The 22212-nt window shown below is 41.6% G+C and overlaps 1 protein-coding gene across 2 annotated transcripts in view; it reads right to left on the bottom strand.

The window, feature by feature from the left end:
- The window catches only part of Otud7a (OTU deubiquitinase 7A), a 299751-nt gene that overhangs the window by 119809 nt on the left and 157730 nt on the right, over positions 1-22212 (bottom strand). For both annotated transcript variants that reach the window (XM_034510222.2, XM_034510227.2), the window contains exon 2: positions 20089-20218. The gene's annotated coding sequence lies outside the window, so the exon portion shown is untranslated. The remainder of the gene's footprint in view (positions 1-20088; positions 20219-22212) is intronic.

Here is a 22212-nt window from a genome sequence, read left to right as displayed (position 1 = left end):
CTTCATATTATATCCTCCTATTGGGTGAATAAATAATGTGATCCACAGTCATATTTTAAACTTTGTGCTTTTGCCTCTGGATAAGTCTGAACTTCATAGGTATGAAACTCTCCCACTGCAGTCTCAACTTAAATACCTCTTATTATATGTGAAACTGAGCGTCTCTCATGCAACCGGACCAATGGGCATTTCATCTCCTGTGACCTTCTGATTCTCCAGTGCATCTCTTCCTTTTAAACACTGCTTAGGTCTTTATTTCACACTCCACTATTAGCTCATTTATTGGCTTTATTCTTTGCTATGCACTGACAATATTTTTTCATGCTTTGATACACCTCCTTTGCTTGTGGTGTTTTTCTTGTAACTGAGAACCTTAAATCGAGAGGAGGGGAATGAATTGAGCAAAACAAAGAGGATTTTTGGGCAGTGGAACGATTCTGTGTGATTCAATAATGGTAGAGGCATGCCACCCATTTGTTCAAACGTGCAGAGTTCACAATCCTGTTATCACAATGTGTCCGTGTGCACTCACCAACTGGTGGGGAATATTAATGAGGTGGAAATGGTGGCGTGGGAAGTAAATGAAAACTCTTTGCACCTTCCATTTAATTTCCTCTGTGTATCAAAGTATCTTACATATAGCCAGTATTCTTAACCACTGAGCCATCTCTCCAGACTCTCACGCTACACATTTAACTCAGGAAAATCAATAGTTTTGTTTATAAATATAATAGTTGACACACATAATGGGTCAGGGAAGGTATCTTTCACAAATGCCTTTCACAAATATCTTTCACAAATGTATGTCCTTCAATGTATGTGGATTTAGGTCTAAAAATCACAACCAATGACAGATTAAAGAGGATATCATCAAAGCTTCCTTTTATAGTTTATAGTTTTTGAAGCTTTAATGCAACTGAAAAATTCTACTTATAAAAAAAAGCACATTTGTAGGTCAAAGCACATTTGAGATGCTCCAATACTGTGGGATGAATTGACATTTACCTTTTGTATCTTTTTTTGGTTAGATTTTGCCAAGGCATTTGTGAAAGATATCTTCCCTGCCCCTATTATGTGTGTCAACTATTATATTTATAAACAAAGCTACTGATTTTCCTGAGTTAAATGTGTAGCTTGAGGGTCTGGAGAGATGACTCAGTGGTTAAGAATACTGGCTATTCGTTTAAAGGATTCAGGTTCAATTTACATGGCAGCTCACAATCTTCTGTAACTCTAGTACTGGGGATCTGATGCCTCCTTCTCACCTCCCCTGGCATCAGGTATGCATGTGGTATACATAACACACACACACACACACACACACACACACACACACACACACACACACACGTCTATTTCTTGCTTTGAACTCACAGGAACACCAACCATCCTCTCCCCTAAAAGACAAAACCCACTAGGAATGATAAGCACTAACTCCAATGGAATGATTGGACCTAGAAGTGTTCTCAGTAAGGCTAAGATGCATGTCCACCTGTCCTGATATGTAAGATCCGCACCCTTGCAGCTGTGGTTAACCTTCCAGGGTAGATTTGCTACCAGATATGTCATTTCATCTTTGAAAACCTGTGGCAGAGCTTTGCCCCAGTCTTTGAGGCTGATAGCTCTGGGTTATGTGCAGCTCCTTGGCTCTGGAACATCTATTTTTCTCATTTTTCAGGACCAGCAATCTAACTGTTACACAGGTATGAAATATGTGTCTAATTAGACCACTGTGCCCTCAACAAAGGCTCTTCTTAGAGCCAAACTCGCTAAGCAGGCTGATCCCTCTGTTACAGATCGGTCTAGTCATTTTATTCAGATTTGTATCTAGTTGAAGATACAAGGGAACAACAGCCTAGGTCTGGCTTCTTCCACAGCTTCCCACCATGACTGAGCTGGAGCTGCGACAACCTACCAATCTTGTCTTCTCTCTGTGCTAACCCCTTTGGACACAGGGCCCATATTTTACTTGTCTTATCACCAAGAGTTAGAATATATCAGATGCTAAATGAATATGCCAAAGGATTGAATAAAAGGGACTGGAAACCCTAAACTAAAGTTCTTTTTTAAAAAATTATTTACTTACTTACTTTATATCCCAATATCATCCTTCTCCTCTGTTGACAATCAGGCATATCCCTGGACAGCTAGAAGTGGCTTCAAGACAATCAGGCATCTTTTCAGCCAGCTCTCGAGAGACTCAGCGATGAAACACGTCATCTCTCGTGGCCCAAGAGGCAACAGTGTTGCTCCTGTGTCTATCCCTTTGCACATGTGCCATGGCCTCGGTCGTATGCCCCTTTGCGCCTGTGTCATGGGCCTAGTAAAAGCCCCTCCCTCTCTCAGAGGCTGCCTCTATTTACTCCTCCAAATAAACCTCCCATATGAGTCCTGCTGTATGGTGTGATTTGTTTGGGACTCGATACTTCTAACATCTTCTCTTCCCAGTACCTTCTTGGACACAAGTCCTCCCCCAATCTACCTTCTCCTTCTCTTTGAGAAGAGGAAGCCCTCCTCTAAGTGTCACCCCCACTAAGCCCTCCCCCATATATCCAGTCTGTGGAACTAGGTATATCCTCTTCCCTCTGAAACTCAAGTTCTTACTCCGTTCTGATGGGTAGAAATGAAAATAACCACAACTCAACTTAGACTGGATTAAGCATAATGCTATTACCTACAATTTTATTTCTATCCGTTAGAATTAAAATAAGATTTTTGTGGGTGTATTTTTTTGGTGGTCCTAGAGATGGAAACTAGGGCTTTGTATAGACTAAGTGAACATTTGACCACTGAGCCACTTCCAGTCCCAACTCAGGTTTCATTGTTGTTTTGATTTTTGCCATTTGGGATACCCAAATGTCACACCCAGTACCCTACGCAAGCCAGAAATGTGCTCCACCATGGAGCCACATCCTTGGCCTAGGAAAAGAATATGGGGAGAATTTAGAATGTTTGAGTAAAAGTCAAGAATACAGAAACTCTTGCAAGCCCAGGGGCTTCCATCCCTGAGGACTGTGGGAGAATGGCAGAACCAGCCATCTGTGCTGGCAAGGCAAGTATCCTTGGCTGTATCCTAAGGGCTGTGTTTCTGAGATACAGCTGACATATGTGCTTTAGGGAAAGAGACAAAGCTACAGAACTTGGTAACGGAGTGAACCATGCAGGCATGGCCAGCGAAGCAACGCATTCAATTCCCTGGCCTGAGATTCCTAACCTGAGTGAAGTTATGATGGCAATATAGCCCACTTGAAGGAAACTGATGTCACTCACAGTCTGGCCTGAGAGGAAGCACCAGCTTACCAGGTAGAAGGTGACAGGATGTCTAGTATAGCCCACTCCCATGTTGTTTCATTCTTGTCCCTTCTTCTTAAGTGAGGGACTAATACCCACAAGTCTACTCTGTATCTTGGGACTGTGGAGAATGAAGCATGAGGAGAAAATAGACATGAAATTTGGACAGAGCCTGGTACCATCAAACACCTGCACTTACCTAAGCCTGCATTTGGTGTTTTATTATGATTTTCATATAAACCTTGATTCTTTCAAGTCAGGCATAACAAATGTTTAACCTTGTGTATAATTGGTAAATAAAAGTAAAATGCTTTGGATGTCACAATTAGAAATGAAGTAAGTGAGAAAAAAGCCCAAGACAGCTGTCACTCAGAAATGTACATGTAAAGCTACCAACGAAACAGGGGCAAAGGCATCTAAGCTGCAAACAAAGACAAAGCAAAGCCTGGGCAGGGCAGGGCTCAGGAGCCACAGGACTCAGGACCTACAGGGACCCTCTTCTCTTGGTTTCATAGTGAAGGAATTGCTGAGCTGAAAGGGCCAGGTTTGAGTGCAAGGGAGTTTCTGGAAATTCTACAGTCATCACAGGGTGTCTCATTCCAGACCCATATGAGAGAAAACTACATTTTTATCTTATTAAATTCTCCATTATTTCTTCTGTCCCAAGTAGACAAACATAGTTCTGATGCTGATAAAATATAACAAAAATTGAGGGGAAAAATCATACAATCATCTCAAAAGGTGTGAAAAGTCATTTGCTTGTATACCATCTTGAAATGAATCAGAGGTAGAAGGAAGTTTCCTTTGCCCACTGAAGAGCACAGATCAAAATTCATAAGAATGATCAGAACTAATAATGAGACCATTAGTAGGTCCACTAAAATTCAGAGCAATTTGTAATTGATTGGAAACAGAGAAAACTTCAGATAGCTGGGACAAGACCAAGACATAAAAATCAATACTTCTTCCCCATTTAGTTACTAAAGCATTTTAAGCACAATGAAAAGATCAATTTTATAGGAACCAACACAAAATAGACTGCGAGTCAAGCAAGGGAGCACAGCAAAAAGCAAGAGACATTTTTATTTTGTTCTTCTTCAGAAAACAACATGCCTTCCCTGAGGTATAGAACTTAAACACAGGACAGGAGACTATGTCTGAATGATGTTGATTTCTTTTACATTTGAGGAGCAGCTTATAAAATATAAGAGGACATGCAAGAAACGCTAAGGTAGTTTTGATAAAGGAATAAATTGAAGTAGGAACACATGTCAAATCTGTGGCCCGTGGGGCTCCAAGAAGCTGAGGGTAGCTATGAAAGCCATCCAATAGAAAGCTGTAACTTCCTTCAAACCTAACAGCATTATTTTTAGGTGATGCTTATTATAACTCAGCTGCATAGATCTCAGGGACGAACTTTATAGATGAGAATGTTGTGTTGTAATGTCAATGACATGCCTGAGAGGAATTTGTCTTCCTTAAATCCCCATCATACATGGAAGTATGATGACTAAAGCAATGGCAAAGGAGAGAAGAGAGGAGGACCAGAGGGAGGGGTGTGTGTGTGTGTGTGTGTGTGTGTGTGTGTGTGTGTGTCTGTCTGTCTGTCTGTCTGTCTGTCTGTCTGTCTGGGTGCTTGAATGCATATATGTGTATAACTGAGTGAGGGGAGAAAACCTGGCAAGTGATCCTGGCACATGTGCTTGATTTACTGCCTAAAACCTACCTACTTTCTTCTTCATTACCATGCTTGCTTTTGTTGCTGGCTGCATCATACCCAATCATGTGATGCATCATGGTTAGTAACTGATCAAGACAATTTGGATATGCTCTACTAGCTAGTTTTTCTTATATCTAAAAGCCTTCAAATGGCCATTTTTCCTATGAATGCCTACAATTCAAGAGGAAACCTGCTGGGCTCTGTGTGACAAACATTTTGCTTTCTTAACAAAAGAAACACACATAACACCTCCTTTTTTCTGTCCCTCTTTGAAGAGATGTGATAAATGAACCTCTGATTATGAGGAAAACGTCAAGAAAACCCAGATGCCGCAGCTGTGACAGCTGTAAACAGTTTCCCTAGTGTCAGTCAGCATCAAGTGCTGGCAGTCCTGTGAAAACAGGCTGGGGAACTCTCTTGTCACTTGGGGATGAGAGGTATTTTAACTGAAAGAATGACAGATGTGAAGAATCCTAAGTGCATGGAATCCCAAAAGGAAGAATCATCCATAACATGAGTTGTCCACATTTTAGGAATAAACATTTGAACAAGTCCCATAGAAATTCATTAAGAAATAAAATGGTTTCTGTCTGTTGTTATTATTTGTTAAACAAAACTACAAGTATACCAGAGGATGAATATGGGTGAGCATGCTTGGGACCTTAAGGCAGAGTAGTAGACTGCAAGTGCTGGTGATGTGGACTTTGGGGCTCTCCATGAATGCACAACACATGTTTTAAGCAGATAGATATGGGGATGCTAAGAAGGCAGTCAGAATGAGATGTGGCCATTTCCTGGTCTGGCTCCTAACTGCACCCCAGATCTCAGCTTTTCTCTGTATTCTGATTTGCTAGTGGGCAGAATCCTGCAGAGGGCTAAGGACACAGGGCATGGTGGAGCCACTGGAGGAAGAAAGGGGGGTACCTAGGCAATCATGTGGAGCTCCTTCTGACCATGCTTAGTTAACACAGGAAGAATATAGAATTACACCATGTATGGTGGTTTGAAGGTTTGGCCCCCACAGACTCATGTTTTTGAATGCTTGGCACATAAGGAGTGGCACTGTTAGGAGATGTGGCCTTGTTATAGGAAGTTTGTCATTGTAGGGGTGGGCTTTCAGGTCTTAAAATCTCAAGCTATGCCAAGTGTGAAACAAATCCAGTCTCCTCCTGGCTACCTGTGGATGAAGAATTCTTAGCTTCTCCAATACTGTCTACTTTCAAAATGCCAAGTTTCCCACCATGATGATAATGGACTGAATCTCTGAAACTGTAAGACAGCCCCCAATTAAATGTTTCCTTTATAAGGGTTGCCTTAGGCATAGTATCTCTTCACAGCAATTTAACTAAGACAGAAGTTGGTACCAGGACTGGGCTATTGCTGTGATAGGCCTGAACATACTTTTGTTTGGAGGAATGTGAATGTTGGGACTTTGGATTAGGAAAGCAGTGGAATGCTTTAAGTGGAACTTAATGGGCCATCCTAGTAGAAACATGGAAGACAGTAGGGCTGAGTGACTTGAACTTTGGGGGCCTGGCTCAAGAGGTTTCAGAGGAGAAGAATTTTAATATGTTGCCCAGAAATTGTTTTTGTAACAATTTGGTGAAGATGTGGTTGCTTTTTGCCCCGAAGAGTCTGCCTGAGATTAATGTGAAGAGATACAGATTAATTGTATTAGCAAAGGATATCTCAAAACAGCCTATTATAGAGGCTGTTCTGTGGTTTACTCTTATGAAGAGACTTTTGATCGGACATAGCAAACTGAGAAAGGAAAACTTTAATAAAATCCACAACAGCAAAACCTCAAAAATTTAAATGTAATTTAAATGTAAATTTAAATACAGAGCATGTAATAACATTTTCTTTATTATGTAAGAGAATGGGAGAAAATTTTGGAAACTACCTAATAAAGAAGCAATTAGATTCAGAATCTGTGACTGGCACTCCCCAATAAGGAGAAAAAAGACACATGGATTGATAAAAAATTGAATGGGTAATTTATAGGTAATTCTAATCACCAATAAACAACTGAAATCCAAACATAGTATTGAGGGACAGGTAAACTAAACCACACAAGAACCATTGCCTTTTATCCCTCATCATAGTGTTAAGGGAAAAGTCTGAAAACCCCAAGTCCTTGTGAACCAGATGGACTGTAATGTTGCTGGTGGAGCATTTTAGGTTGCTGGTATGGTCAGGGAGGACATCCTTTCAGTAGCTAATGCTTTGTTTTAATGTGAATATCTTTTAAGTCAATAATTCCACCTCTCAGCATTTTCTTATGTGCATGGGGATGCATGTCTGAGGATGCTGCACAGAGCTAGAGGTAGAACAGGCATTATTCATACAAGGTTGCACTCTTGGTGTCAATACGAAAATCTCCCTGAGGCACTTGGAAAATATTGACGTTATATAGTATACACTAAAGGGAGAAAACAAGCTCAGATAGGAAAATGTGCAGGGGACACTGACTGTATCCACAAAGTGACAATAATTGTCTACTTCTTACTAAGGAATCTGCATTGCTGCCATGTCACAGAGACTGACACAGAGGAAAGCCCTAACAGTACTGTTAAGCTCCTCTTCCATTCCCTTCACGAAGTCAGCTTTTACTAACTGAGCCCTTGCTTTGTGCCATGTGACATGGATACAACCTCAAATTAGGCATGGCCTGTCTTCTAAGAGTACCCAAGCTGACAGTCTAAAAAAAATTAAAGAAGTAGGTACCTTACATGCTATTTAGTGATAGAGAGAAGCAGGATGGTGGGGAGACACTTATAAAGATCAATCACCCTAGACTGGAGACAGGAGAGGATGAAAGAGGCTTTGGGGATATTATGGGATGGCAGCAAGCCCCAGGAGCAGTGGGGGCTTTGCAAGGAAGCAAAGGGCTGGCTCCATGTGATTGTGTGTGTGTGTGTGTGTGTGTGTGTGTGTGTGTGTGTGTGTGTGTATTGCAGAACCATGAAGTGCATAGCCAGGGAAAGAGGGAAAGGGTGTATACAGAAATGGTGAACAACAGCAAGGGCATACTGCAGAAATTAGAGCATCAAGATGACAAAACTCAGACGGGGAAATCCAAACAAGTGGGTAGATGCTCTGTTGTCATAGAATATAAGTTACAACACTGTTAAGATAACAATTGTATTCTTACTGATTTATGAATTCAAGATGATCCCAGTCTATATCTCTGTAAGATTTTTTTCTGTAAACACTGACAAGGCTGATTCTAAAATTATATGTGAGAAAAGAAGTTAGGTTAGCTAAAAGGCTATTGAAAAAGAAAATAAAAGTTGGAGGACTTAGTAAACTGATCTTAGGATGTGGGCAGGGCAGCCCAATGAATACGGACAGACAGACCCATGCATCAATGCAGCAGGAAACACACAACTGATTTTGACACATGTGGAACAGCAATCCAGTAAGATACTTTCCAACAAATGGTGCTAGAACAAATGGACATGAATGTGTAATAAAACGTAATAAAAAACAGCCTACATCTCATACTCTGTGCAACACCTGACTCTAATCAGGCCATGGGTCATGTGTGTGTGTTCATGTAGCCTTGATGGGCATGTTCATATGACGTTCTTGTGTATGTGTGTCTGTGTTTGTGTATATATGTGTATGTGCATGTGTGTGAGCTTCTGTATGGCAGTGCCTGTGTACATGTGTTGTGCACATTGTATTTATGCTCATTATGGGTGAGGACAGACATGCACATGAGCAGAGTGTGCACTAAGTTCCAAACAATAAGCATTTGCATTCAGAGCCCATCTATTGCTGGTGGGAACAAACGACAAGACATGGGGGGTTCCTCACTTATTTTCAGGAAATAATTGAACTTTTACAAGCAGAGAACTTCAGCTTTGGAGCTTAAATAGGCCTATTAAAGGTGAAAATACATACATGAGTCACCACTAATATTCAGTGTTCAAGCATCTGCATCTCCAAATAGATCAAACTAGTTGGCCCAAATAAATAAGTAAATACACAAAAGGGAAAATGACAGCCACAGGCATGTGTAGCCACCATCCCGATGACTTGAGACTGTCTTAACAACTCTGGTTTCTCTGAATTCTTCTTGTGGGAATTCCATGGACTAATGAACAATCTATATTATTTTATTATTTAATTATTTGTATTTTTATTCTTTTGGATACTAGAAACGTACTAAATCCACACAAGCCTTTCTAAGGAGCTAGGGACACTGATGTCTAATCTTGAGTCTTCACTGCTTTCTTTAAAAAGTATTTTCTGCCTTGCTGGGGATTGAACCCAGGGACTCCCTCCAGCTAGGCAACTGCTTTATCACTGATCCATGCCCCTGGGCCTTGCTGCTTCCCATTTGATGTGGAGAGCACCATCTGTGGTAGTGCGGCTTCCTCAAGCACAGGGCTGTACTGAGGAACACTAAGAAATGGCTGGCCTGTTGCAGCTGATGCTAGTATCTAGCGTTGGTTTGCAAACGTATCCTTAAACTAATAAACTTATAAGCCTAGCAAAGCACTCTGGAGTTCCACTCCCCCACAAATTTGCTAGAGTAGCAAAAGAATTCATAATTCTTAAAAAGTTGTTTCTGTATGGATGAATAGAAAGTCCAAGGTTTCAGGATCAGCTGTTTAGGTTGATAAAGGGTTTGCAGTCCCAAGCAGAAAGCTTATTTGTATATATTCCCCTGAGGAGAGAATGGCAAAACCAATTTCACTCTAGTACTGGGCAGTGGCTCAAGATCAAGCAAATGGTACACAGCTCTGGGAGAAATAGCCTCTGAAAGTCTGAAACATTGATTCCAATTAAGGAGATTGTTCCCTCCTGGCCATGGATGGAGTGTGTCTTTCTGAATTTAACATTGTCCTGCAGATAAACTGCCTGTGATCCCAGTCTCTGTAATCAACAGCGAAGGATACCACCACAGCTGTAAAGAAGGGGAATCATTCCTTTCCTGAGGGTGAGCCAAGGAAATATTAATACATCCAAGAATGGGAGAGTGGAGGAAGGCTGGTGTTCTTCCAGCAGAAAAAAAAAAAAAAGACAAAGGGACAAGAAAAAGGTCTACTCAGAGCTGCACATCTGGGTGCACACATCTTCCACTTCAGACAGTTATTGTTGCAAATAACTGACCCCTTAAGTGAAATGTGCTTATATCCTCATATTGCCTATAGGGCAGCAACCAGTATGCAACTTGAGTGGATTCTCTCCCCAGGCTGTCAACCCAATGCTGGTTAGGGATATAATCTCAGGGGAAGGCTCAGCTAGAAAAGGGTCCCTTACTAAGATCCCCATCCTTGGCTGGGGTGTTGATGAGGACTATTACATGCCAGGAGGCCATCATCCTGTGACAGCCATCACCTTGTATCTTGTTTACCAAGTCACTGGGCCCCAGACACAGAATGGTAAATCAGGAGGCAGGAATGTTGGGGGTCCTTGCCAGCTGCTGAATCAAGTTCACCATGCAAGTTCAAAGGCACCTAAGAATACTACATGGTACCTCATCACTTAGCACCCACAGTACTTTATCTGTTACCCAAAAATTTATACTCTGGTTAGCAGAAAGAGGGGAATTGAGATTTCTTAACATTTTGATATCCTGCTACAATGGTTAGCCTGCTTGATCCTATTCTAAAACCCTTGAAAAGCATCATAAATATTTAATCATTCACCTCTGATAAAAATGCAAAAGTCAGAGGTCTGCTGTAGAAATGGATAATTATGATTTTCATTGCCTAATAAAAAGCAACCTCAAATGGTTTACATTTCTCTGTAGAGATGGTTTAACTTAGTGTCCTACACCTAGGTTTTCTTTTCTGACTATATAGCTCAGTTACTCAAAAGCTCCTTCACCCAGACGATTTGCCTTCTGCATGGCTCCCTTCTGAATGAATACGTGAAATGAAGATTTGGAATGTGCTGCTGGATGATTCTGTCTGGGAACTCAGCATCTGCTCAGCTTAGCACTTCCTTTGTAAACTCTTGAACAATGATTTCAATAGAAACTGGCCTTCCTTGAGAAGGCGATTGCTTAAAAGCTTCCCAGGCCCATGCGATCTTGGTTAGCTCATTCATGCGTTCATGGTGACACAGTATCTATATGGATGCAAGTCCTTCCCATTCCTGAAGATTTTAGAATTACCTCAGGCTGGCCCAGCCTTTCACTTCTTTTTCTCATGCTCTCTTGCTGTGGGCTGAGTCTTGTTACCATGGATGCCACAAAGGCATCAAAGCTGAGTTCTGAGAACCAGTGCTTTCCTGACTGGCAATACCTTGCCATTGGTTCTGCAGAAAAGGGGCACACAAGGAACACACCAACATTTAGGCATGTGCTGGCTACAGGGACTACAGATCTTCTCTAAGTTCACCCGGGTCTACTGTTCTCTGTCCACTTTTCCCCTTTCATGGCCATATAAAGGACATTATAGTGTCTTAGAAAATCCCATGGTTCCCAGGAAAGCTGACAGGGTGGGGTGTCCCAGGACCCACAGTATGGGCAAAAAACAGATGAGCATCAGTGATGGGGACCTAGGGATCTATGCTGGAGCATGGCCTCAGGTCCACTGGCCTTGGCCGGGGATGGAGCCAGACATGAGCCCAGGGCAGTGACCATCTGCCAGCCTTGCGCATCCTAGGCACCTATTCAGTTATTTCAAGGTGAAGTGAGCATAGAGTGCTTTTACACCATCAACTTTCAAACTGAAGCTGAAGATAGAATCCTTCCTAATGCTCATCTGGGGAGAAGTTCATGACTGCAATTCCTTCTCTGGTTTTGCACTGTCCTAAGGAAGAAAAACTCCCAGTCCTGCACAAGGGCTGACCAGGGATTCTTCGCAACACATCTCTTTAAGAAGATCCTGTGTTTTCCTTAATATCTCTTAACATCAATGGACTCAATTCCCCAATAAAAACACATAGGCTAATGGACTGGATATGTAGACAGGACCCAGCATTTTTCTGCATACAGGAAACCCACCTCAGTGACAAAGACAAACACTACCTTAGGGTAAAAGGCTGGAAAATAATTTTTCAAGCAAATGGTCCTAAGACACAAGCTGGAATAGCCATTCTAAAACCTCCAGCTCAAGAACACAAAGGGAGGGGCTCATGGCTTCACCTGTATAGGTAGTTGAGAGTAGCCTTGCCAGGCATCAGTGGAAGTAGAGGGCCTTGGTGCCTGAAAGTTTGGATTCCCTAGTGTTGGGAAATTTGAGAACAGGGAGGCGAAAATGGGAGGATGGTGGAGCACACCCTCATGGAAACACCCAGAATTATATGGATTAGACATGACAGAGGCAGGCTGCCAGAAGACTAGATTCCAGAATTCAAACAAAAAGTTATCTTGATATTAAAATCTGTCTTGAAAATTGTATATTGCAGACCTCACAGCCTTGGTGTATCTACTCATCAAGCAAGCTGAGCCAACCTGCTCGAACCTCTGATGTCCTGGAATTCCATCTGGATGCAGTAAAGACATAGCATCAGAGGCTTATCAATTTACCCTTTCACCACCCCTCTTCTAATATCTCAATGCCTATAATCAGCTTGAAGAAGTTAATGAAGACTTGGCGCCACTATTCCCTGGGCTTGGGGACTGAGGTGGTTAATATTGGGCTGTCTTTCTAGGGAAAAGTAGTGGTTTTGTTGGAACAGGGAGGATTAGCTAGGATTTATTGCATAGCCATAACCTATTGGTAGAAATCTGTATAATTGTTATTAATATGAAGTTATAATTTCTTAGATGGTACAAAATTTACTTTGATTTCAAATTTAAGGTTTTCATTGGTACGAGTTTCTTATTGATATAAAAGTGAGATTAATATTGTTAATAATAACAATATTATTAATATTGTTATAATATTATAATTAATAATATATATAATTAATATTGTTACAATTACTATTGTGCCTATATAACACATTTAGGAATACAAGGCTTAGACCCAGTCCTTCTTTAATTTTTTTAACTGATATGAGATGGTTAGCCTGTGAGTTAAGGGCCTATAGCAAAATCATGGCTTTGAGTTTATTGTTAAGGTGTTTTCCGTATTTTATTTAGAAATAGCTGAGAGGAGTTAACAGACAACAGTCCAGATTGCCTTACATGGATAGTTGGTTTTCAAAATGCCACAAGTCCACAGAATTGACGTTACAAACATTTCTGTATTAATTTCCATTTTGATTAGAGACCTGTCTGCTCCTTACAGCTTCCTATCTAGGATTCTAAGAAGAAATTGAGCATCTTTGGAGTTACTCCAGTTGTGGTGAGACAGCCACTAGGCAAGAATTGCCTCTTTTCATCTACAGACAAATTACTGTCCAGAAAAGGAAACACTTGCAGAATAGTCAACTGATTATATCTGCCAAGACAGAGTAATCAGCCCTTAATAAGTCTGCATCACTATGTCTGTCAGATGATCCTGGGCCAGAAGGCTGAAAATCGGATGCTCCAACGTTTTGTAGTATCGGGACTGTCCAGGTGTTCAGCGGTCTCTATAAATTGGCTAAGTTTTAGAAGCTATGCTTTGTGCTTCCCATAATTTCAGTTAACTCAGTCATTCTGGATTTCTGACAGGGTTGAAAACCTATAGTCTCATAGCCAATCCTGGCTATTCACTTTGAGAGAAAAGATCTGAGTGGATGTTTTTCAGTTGACATTCATTCTAAAGCCAAGAAAAAAGCAGGTTCAGAACTAAGTCTTTTAGTTAGGAGAGATGACAGAGGTTCTGGTTAGTCAACAAAATGATGGACTGGGTATTAGGTCTATCTTGTACCTTACTGACACAAATTGGTATAGTTATGCTTTAATTTTATTTAGAGAGAAAAGTTTTATTTTAACAGGAAGGGTGATATATAGGAGGAGCTAAGGTGGGAGGAGCAAGAAGAGGAAGAAGAGGAAGAGGAGGAGTAAAGAGAGGAGGAGGGGGCAGCTAGGTGACGAGAAAGACAGAGAGAGAGAGAGAGAGAGAGAGAGAGAGAGAGAGAGAGAGAGAGAGAAACATGGAGGCAGATGTTTGTTTGTCTTTGCCAGTCAAAGATAGTTGATATATCTAGGTTGGGTATTGGGCTACATCTCTGATTGTATGAGCATCTTGTTATTGAGCATTACCAAACTTATAAAGCCTTTGATAAACATTTTTAAAAAAAGTTACTAACACACACACACACACACACACACAACCTAGGGCTGGAGAGTTGGCTCAGCAGTTAAGAACACTGTCTGCTCTTCCAGAGGTCACGAGTTCAATTTCCAGCAACCATATGGTGTCTCACAACCATCTGTAATGGGATCTGATGCCCTCTTCTCGTATGTGTGAATACAGCTTCTGTGTACTCATAAATAAAGTCTTTCAAAAAAAAAAAAAAAAAGAAGCTCCTGTGTTGTCCACTTCATTAACAGACCTTCTTCTGTAACAATGTTATTCTAATCAGCTGTGCACTAGCAGTGATCTATAAATAATTTCACCTATAAGGAATGTTTTACCACACATATGCATGCTTTCACAGGTTATCTGTAAACACATACACATATGAAGTGCGATATGAGAGATCTGAGTGAATTTGAGCACAAAGTTGCAATGCAGTTGGGTGGGGACAATGTTAAAGTGTGAGGGTGTCCCTGACAGTTCATGAACTGGATGCATACTCTCCAAGGTGGTGGTGTCAAACCTGTAAAGATGGGGCTGGGTGGAAGGTGTTTGGGTTCTCGATGCACCACTCTTGGAAGGGGCTGACACTGGTTGATAGGTCAGTTCCTGGAGGGCAGGCCACACAAATGCTTCATCCTTCTGACATAGAAGCTTCTGTTTCCACTGTCATGTCATACTATGAATGTCAGAAGGCTGGAAAGGCTAGAAGCTCAGGACTGCCTATGGAAAGAGCTGCCTCTCCCAAGTGACCACAAGCATGTGTGTGTGTGCGCGTGTGCGTGTGCGTGTGCGTGTGTGTATGCACACTTCTTCTATTTCCTGTATTTCCTTCCCTGGAACACAGGCTTTTATATGAATTGAAATTCTACTGGATACACTTAGAGAATGAAAACAGGCAGCCAGGTTTCCACCCATGCATTCAAATGCAACGTGAGTGAGCTCTTTTGTGTTTATGTGGAACCAGAGACCACTCCACTCATCTATGTACTATTTTGTTATGTCTGAACCTTGGAAACGAAGGAGGCATAGTCCTGTCCCTGAGGAGTGAGTCAGGGGCCAGGGGATCAGCAGTGGAGCAGTTGCACACCAAGGCTGATATGGAGGAAGCTGGAGGTGGTGATAGATGCTAGGAGGCCTGGCTGGGACCTTGGGTTTCCTGGGTTACCTGGAGTCCTGGAACCCTAGAGTTATTGTTCATGAGGAAGGAGGACAGGTGACACCCACAGGGCCATCTTCCCAAGCTCAGCCTGCAGAGAGGCAGATGGAGATCACACAGGGCACATGGAGAGCACAGGATGCAGCACCAACCATCATGCTGTGTGAACATCAGCCCTCCACAGCTTTGATGAGTTACATGAAAAATGTGGGACAAGTACAATTCTCAGAAATAACAAATCTTATCTAGTCTCCTTTGTTAGACTTGCCACCTTCTATACTCTGTTGGCTACTTTTATGCCAACTTGACACCAGCTAGAGTTATTTGGGGAATGGAAATCTCAATTGAGAAAATGTTTCCAGAAGACTGGCCTGTGGGTAAGTCTGGGAGGCATTTTCTTGATTGATGATTGATATGACAGCTGACTGTGGTCAGTGTCAGCCCCAGGCAGGTGCTCTTGGGTGCTTTAAAAAAAGCCAGCTGAGAACCACTAGACTGAGCCCGGGGACCCCAATGGGATAGCTAGGACTAAATGGGAGAAGGACTAAAGGAGCTGAAGGGGATTGTAATCCAATAGGAAGAATAATACCAACTGATTGGACCACCCAGAGCTCTCAGGGACTAAACCACCAACCAGAGCATATACATGGAGGGATCTATGGTTCCAATCTGGCAGACAATTGCCTTATCTGACATTAAGGGGAGGGGAGGCCCTTGGTCCTGTGGAGGCTTGGTGCCTCAGCATAGGGGGATGCTACAGGGGTGAGGTGGGAGTAGGTTGAGTGGGTAGAGGAGCACCCTCATAGAGGCAAAGGGGAGGGAAAGGGGGGGGAGATGAGATGGTGGGTTTGTGGAGAGGTAACTGGGAAGGGGGATATCACTTGAAATGTAAATGAATAAAATGATTAAAAAACCCCTTCAAATACAAAAAAAAAAAAAAAAAAAAAGAAAAAAAAGAAAAAAAAAAAAAAAAGCTGCCTGAGCAAGCCATGGTGAGCAAGTTGGTAAGCAGTACTCCTTCATGGCTTCTGTTTCAGTTTCTGTTCCCAGGTGTCTACCCTGACTTTCCTCAGTGATAGACTTGTTACCTAGAACTGCAAAGTCAAATAAGCCCCACTTCTCCCCAAGTTGCTTTTAGTCATGGTGATTTATCGCAGGAATTGAAACCCTAATTCAGACAGAAATGGTAGCAGACCATGGGGTAATGTGACAAGCCTGACCACGTGTTTTGGGAGGATTACAGTGGCATCTGAACTTTGGTCTGGAAGGCTGTAGACTGCTCAGTGCTCAGTGGACTGTTCTGTGGCTGCTTGGAAGACAAGCATGTGGGGAACAATGCAGAAATGGAGGCCTGGCTTGTGAAGTTTCAGAAGGAAATAAAGCCCCCAGCATGATAATTTGAGAAATATTGTGAATTAATTACCATCAAAGTAAAGGCTTTGCTCTGCTGAGACAACTGACACTGGGATCTTGAAGGGACCAAAGCTGTTCCTGGAAGCCAAACTTGGCAATGTGTATGAGTTTCCCAGGTTATTTATACTGGTTTTGAAGACATGGAGGGGTCATGGAGAACAGCTGGGACTTGGTACTCTGGGGCAGAACTGGAGTCTCTGAAGAGAGAGCAATGACTAGTCATGGAGGGAAGTTGAGGCTTGATACTCTGTGGCACAGCAAGAGTCCCTGAAAAAAACCACAGCAGAAGGCACAGCCAAGTTGCAGTGGTACCCACACAGCTAAGAGAAGTCAGTACCATGGACAACTGCCACGGAGAGCAAGTGTGTAGAAGAGCTGGCCTGAGCCTCTGAGACAAGTTGTGTATGCTGCAGATGGTAGAGCCAGGAAAGTGACTTTGGCCAGGCAGGCCTTTTGGAGCCCAGGGGATCATGTGTGGGTCCCAGATGGAAAACACTGAACTGTTTGGTTTGGCTTTGCTTTGATTATAACTGAGCTGTGATTCTTCTTCCTTTAGTGAGAAAGTATATAACTTGTTTTTTATTTTATAGGAACCCACAGTTTAAAGACTTTGAAATTTTATAGCGATTTGGGAATTTCAAAGACTGGATAATTTAAGATACTTTTGGTATTTTAGAGAACCTTTGAACTTTAAAAGAGACTTTGTTTAAAGAGACTGAACTTTCAATGTGTTTGAATTCTTAAAAATCAGGACTTTGAAAAGTTGGAATATTTTACCTTGTAATATGCATGCTATCTTGGGAACAAATGTGAAAGGAGTTATCCTAATTGAATAGTGATGTGTTTGTTGACAAGGGGTCAACTGTACTCATTAGATTTATGCCAGCTTAATGTAAGGTAGAGTTATTTGGGAGAAGGAATCTCAACTGAGGAAAATGCTTCCACTGTATTGTCCTGTGGGCAAGCCTGTGGGGGCATTTTCTTGATTAACATTTGATGTGGGTTGGGGTGCTCAGTTCACTGTGGGTAATGCCACATCTGGGAAGATGGTCCTGAAAACGTCATGGTGAACAAGTCATGAGTCCTCCATGGCTTCTGCTTCAGTTCCTGCTTCTAGTTTCCTGCCCTGCTTGAATTCCTGCCTTGACTTTCCTCAGTGACAGAGTGTTACCTAAAAGTATAAGATGAAATAAACCCCTTTCTCTCATGTTGTTTTGGTCATGGTATTTTATCATAGCAATAGAAACTCTAAGTCACACACATGGTAATATATATATAGTGTAGTTTCTATGCTAGCCTGCATTACCACAGATGTTTTTCTTGATAACATTTTCAAAACATTCTCAAAGAAGGTTCATTACATGGCAAGAGGTATACACAAAACCATAGAATTGGTCCACACAGGAGGAAGTTAGTACTCTTCAAATATCTAGTTACTACTAGTGACTGAAAAGCCAAGTGGCAGTAGATGAGGGAGACCTGAGAATAGAAGGAGAAGGAATTGAGGTGACCAAGTATATTAGAAAAATGAAGGATGGCCAGTACATCTCCACCAAGACACTGTAGTGACAAACATTCCCTGTTGTGGCGACTATGCTTCTCCTTGAATCTCCTAAATTTAGGACCTTAAAATGTCCATGCAGATCTTAGGAGCCACTGTACTTTTGCCAAGGGTTGTTCTAAAGTTCTTAGCAGGAGTCTGGCACTGAGTCTGAACTCTGTCCATCTTCCATGTTCTTCATGATAACTCATAGCCAGTGCTCAGTGAGACAAACTTCAGCTCCTCCCCACATCACAGGCCTCTGTAGCATCACTTAGTCTAAGAACATGTTGAAGGCTGAGTTGATCTAGGTTTTTTGCTAGGATGTGACAGACAAGAGGCACACATCACAGTCTCATCTCACTCCTTCTCTTGACCATCAAAATGCATTCTGCTGTACAGTGATCTTATAAGCATGGAAAATATGAGACAGGAGAAGATGTGTGAAATTCAGACTAATGGATCAATTAAAAACCCCTGTATGATTGTGGGGGGTTGCTAAAGCCATTCAATGAAAACCAACCACAGAAGACAATATCCACAGGATCTCATTTTGCTAAACTTACGAATTACAAGAAATAAAAAAGGTAATTTATATAAAGGGGAGGTTTGCCAGAAACCATTTTAGGATATTATCACACGGCCATCTCTTAACAGGTGAGATGACACAGTGTAACCCCGATGGGCTGTTCAGATAAACCCAGATGCTTATCTGAATCTAAGGAGAAGGAAAGAACCCAATCAGTTTGTATCAGAGACAGTCAGCAATGTAAGTAGCTTAGATGTTTCAAAAGTATCAACACAATGGAAATGGAGATATTGCAGTGGGCAAAGCATGTGCCTAGCATGTGTATGTCCCTGGTTTTGATCCCAGCCCTGCAACAGAAAACAAAAAACACATATACATAAAACTTGTTCCTGGCCATGGGAGTAGCTCAGCTGTACACTGCTTGTCTAATATCGAAGAGGTCCTGAGCTGTATCTCTGGGGCTAAAACAAACAAACAAACAAACAAACAGACAGACAAACAAGAAGAAAACCTGCAATAAAAAGAAGTGTGTGTGTGTGTGTGTGTGTGTGTATATACAATATCTTGCTTGTGTCAGCAAAGACACAAACAAAAACAAGGCAGAAAACACTGGCAGAAATGTAATCAGCTTCAATGCATAGCAGACAGGGAAAAAACAAGACGAATATTCTCCAGACAACCAGGGGCATTTGAATTGGGACAATATACTGGGCACTGTTCTGTCCACAGCTTGTTTTCATGTTTCTGATACAAAGTCTGAACACACATAGGCACCTATTATAATGTCTCTCTGTTTAACCAATCAGTAAATCTGGTTAAAGACTTTATGAGTTTTCATTGTCGTATTCTTTAGGTTTTTCTGTATATTTGAAGTTTTTAATAATAATAAAAAGCAAAGCAAACGGCAAATGAAAGCATTTATTCTAAAAGTTATAAGATGAAAAGCCACTGCTCATGTGGGCTGGACAGAAACTGTTGTTCTGGACAAGCATTAAAAGGAAAACAATGTTTTAGGACGAAGCCCAATTTTTTTGGCTCTTAATACTCACAAAATAAGTCACAGCCCCAACAGTGACAATGCCAGTTTGCACGAGTGTGCATCAGGCTCCCTGTCAGTCACCATGGTCATATTCTTCTCATTCTACACTCAAATTCCAATACAGTGTCGAGGACATTTTTGGCCTCTTCTCCACTGCACTCCTGTCGAAGCACACTGATCTGGTGATCTGCTCTTAGGCGTCTGAGGTCTTTTGAAGCAACCCCTTTACCCTGCCACCAGAACCACAACACAGGACTTACTTTTCAGACTCCTCACTCTCTGGAGGTGAGTAGCACTCAGGCATTTGGGTCAGCATGGCACCACCTCTGATGGAAATGGCCCATTGCTGCCACAGGGGAAGAATGAGAGCCCAGACAGCTCCTGAGGACTCTGGAAAAGTAAGGGTAGAGAACATTTAGTGTGTCAAAAGTGAGAATTAAATATCTTAAGAACATAGTATACAAATGCCACTTCCAACACAGTGGGGTGGTCACTCTGTTACCAAAGTGCAACCCTGACCCAGAAGCCATTTCTCCTTTTAAAAAGAAATTGTTCTGAAGATTTACTTGACTATTATTTAAAATTATCTGTAGCTATGTGTTTGTGCCCGCATCAGCATGTACATGTGAATGAGGACGTAGAAGCCAAAGGCATTGGATATCCTGGAGACAGAGCTACAGGTCGTTGCTGTGCCACCCGATGTGCATGCTGGGAACTGAACTTGAGTTATTCACAAGAGCAGTGTGCACCTTTGACCCCTGTGGCATCTTTTCAGCCCCTCAGGAATCACTTAATCATTGTTTTTTAGCTTCTTGGCCCTGTTATTAATAATTTTAGGACAAGACTGTGTTTCAGGGTTTTTTCTAATTGAGTATGAATAATTTACATAATTTCTCTTAATTTTCTTTTCATTCGGGGCCAACTTTGAGTAATTCTCTGTAAATAGTTTATGCAGGCAATACAGTTTTAGAGCTCTTTAATAAAAATCAGAAGAATAAAATAGAGATTAAGTGCAAGAGGTTGAGACTCAATAGTCAGAAAACAGTTGAAGAAGAACAAAACTGGAGCTCCCTCATCTAATTTCTGAACATTAAAAGTCTCTGGTAAATGAAACAGTGTGGTTTGTGATAAAGACACATGGTCCATTGAGAGACCATGGAACCCGGAGGTCGACTGTCACTTAAATGGCCTGTGGATTTTGGATGAAAGTGCCAAGACAACTCAAAGAGGAAGAGATATCCTTTTTGCTACAGAAAAAAAAAATTAGGTATCAATATGCAAAAGATGAGGTTAGGTCCTTACTTAATAGCATACTTATATTCAAGGCCTGAAATAAATAATAATGATCATCATCATCATCACCACCATCATTATCATTATCATCATCATCATCACCACCACCATCATCATCATCATCATCATCACCATCATTATCATCATCATCATCATCATCATCATCATCATCATCTCAGAGGGAAAACCTGGGGAAAAGCGTTATAGCCTTGATTTTGACAGTTGTGTTTTGGTATGGCAGAAAAGACAGGCAGATATGAGTGACACAAGCTGCTCTCATGGAAACTACTATGAAGACAGTGAGTAGAGGCCATACGCTGGCATAACATTTACAAAATACATAGCAGACTTAAAAATAGTACTCATTTTGTTCATGAGCAACCATTGCAGGAAGCCACTTCTTCCCTATCCCAACCCCTCCCCGGTCTGTGGTTGTCCCACACCTATAGCCTGGCTCCATACCTGCAGCCAAGAACCAGGTTTGTTCAAGACCCACCTGTGCTTGGTGAGTTGCTTACTCCCTTTTCCACCCTTCACCCCATCTGTTGCCATCTTCAAACCACGGGCCTAGTCTAGACCCTTGGCCTACAGACCACTTTCTTTGAGAGCCAAATCTGACTGGTAGGACAATTCCTTTCTTCTCTGATCTCCCCCTGTGACTGCTGCTACTTCTGCATCCATAAGCAAAGCTTAAGACCTAAGTTTGGGAGCCATCTTTCCCTGGTCTGATTAAATAGCTTATAGGCTATCTTTACCTGGCCTAGCCCAGGTCTTTCATCTCTTGCACTTGCCAAATATAAGGTGTGCAGATTGTCTTATAAGACCTACAACCAAATAACTCCACATGCACAGGTCAAATCACAAAAACAAAACCAATATGAATGACCAAGACAACATGTATCTCATCAAACTCACTAGTCCTATAGAAAAATTATCTGATGAGAATTACCTAGAAGACACAGAACTTAAAAAAACAATCATAAATTTTATGAAATAAGTCAAGGAATTTAAAGAAGACATGAACAAAGACTTCACTGAATACCAAAAGGATACCAATAAACATGGAAGTGAGAGTCAAGTAGAATACCAAT

The sequence above is a fragment of the Arvicanthis niloticus genome, chromosome 1, assembly GCF_011762505.2.
Source record: "Arvicanthis niloticus isolate mArvNil1 chromosome 1, mArvNil1.pat.X, whole genome shotgun sequence".
NCBI classification, from domain to species: domain Eukaryota; kingdom Metazoa; phylum Chordata; class Mammalia; order Rodentia; family Muridae; genus Arvicanthis; species Arvicanthis niloticus.
This window is presented reverse-complemented; position numbering and strand designations above follow the sequence as displayed.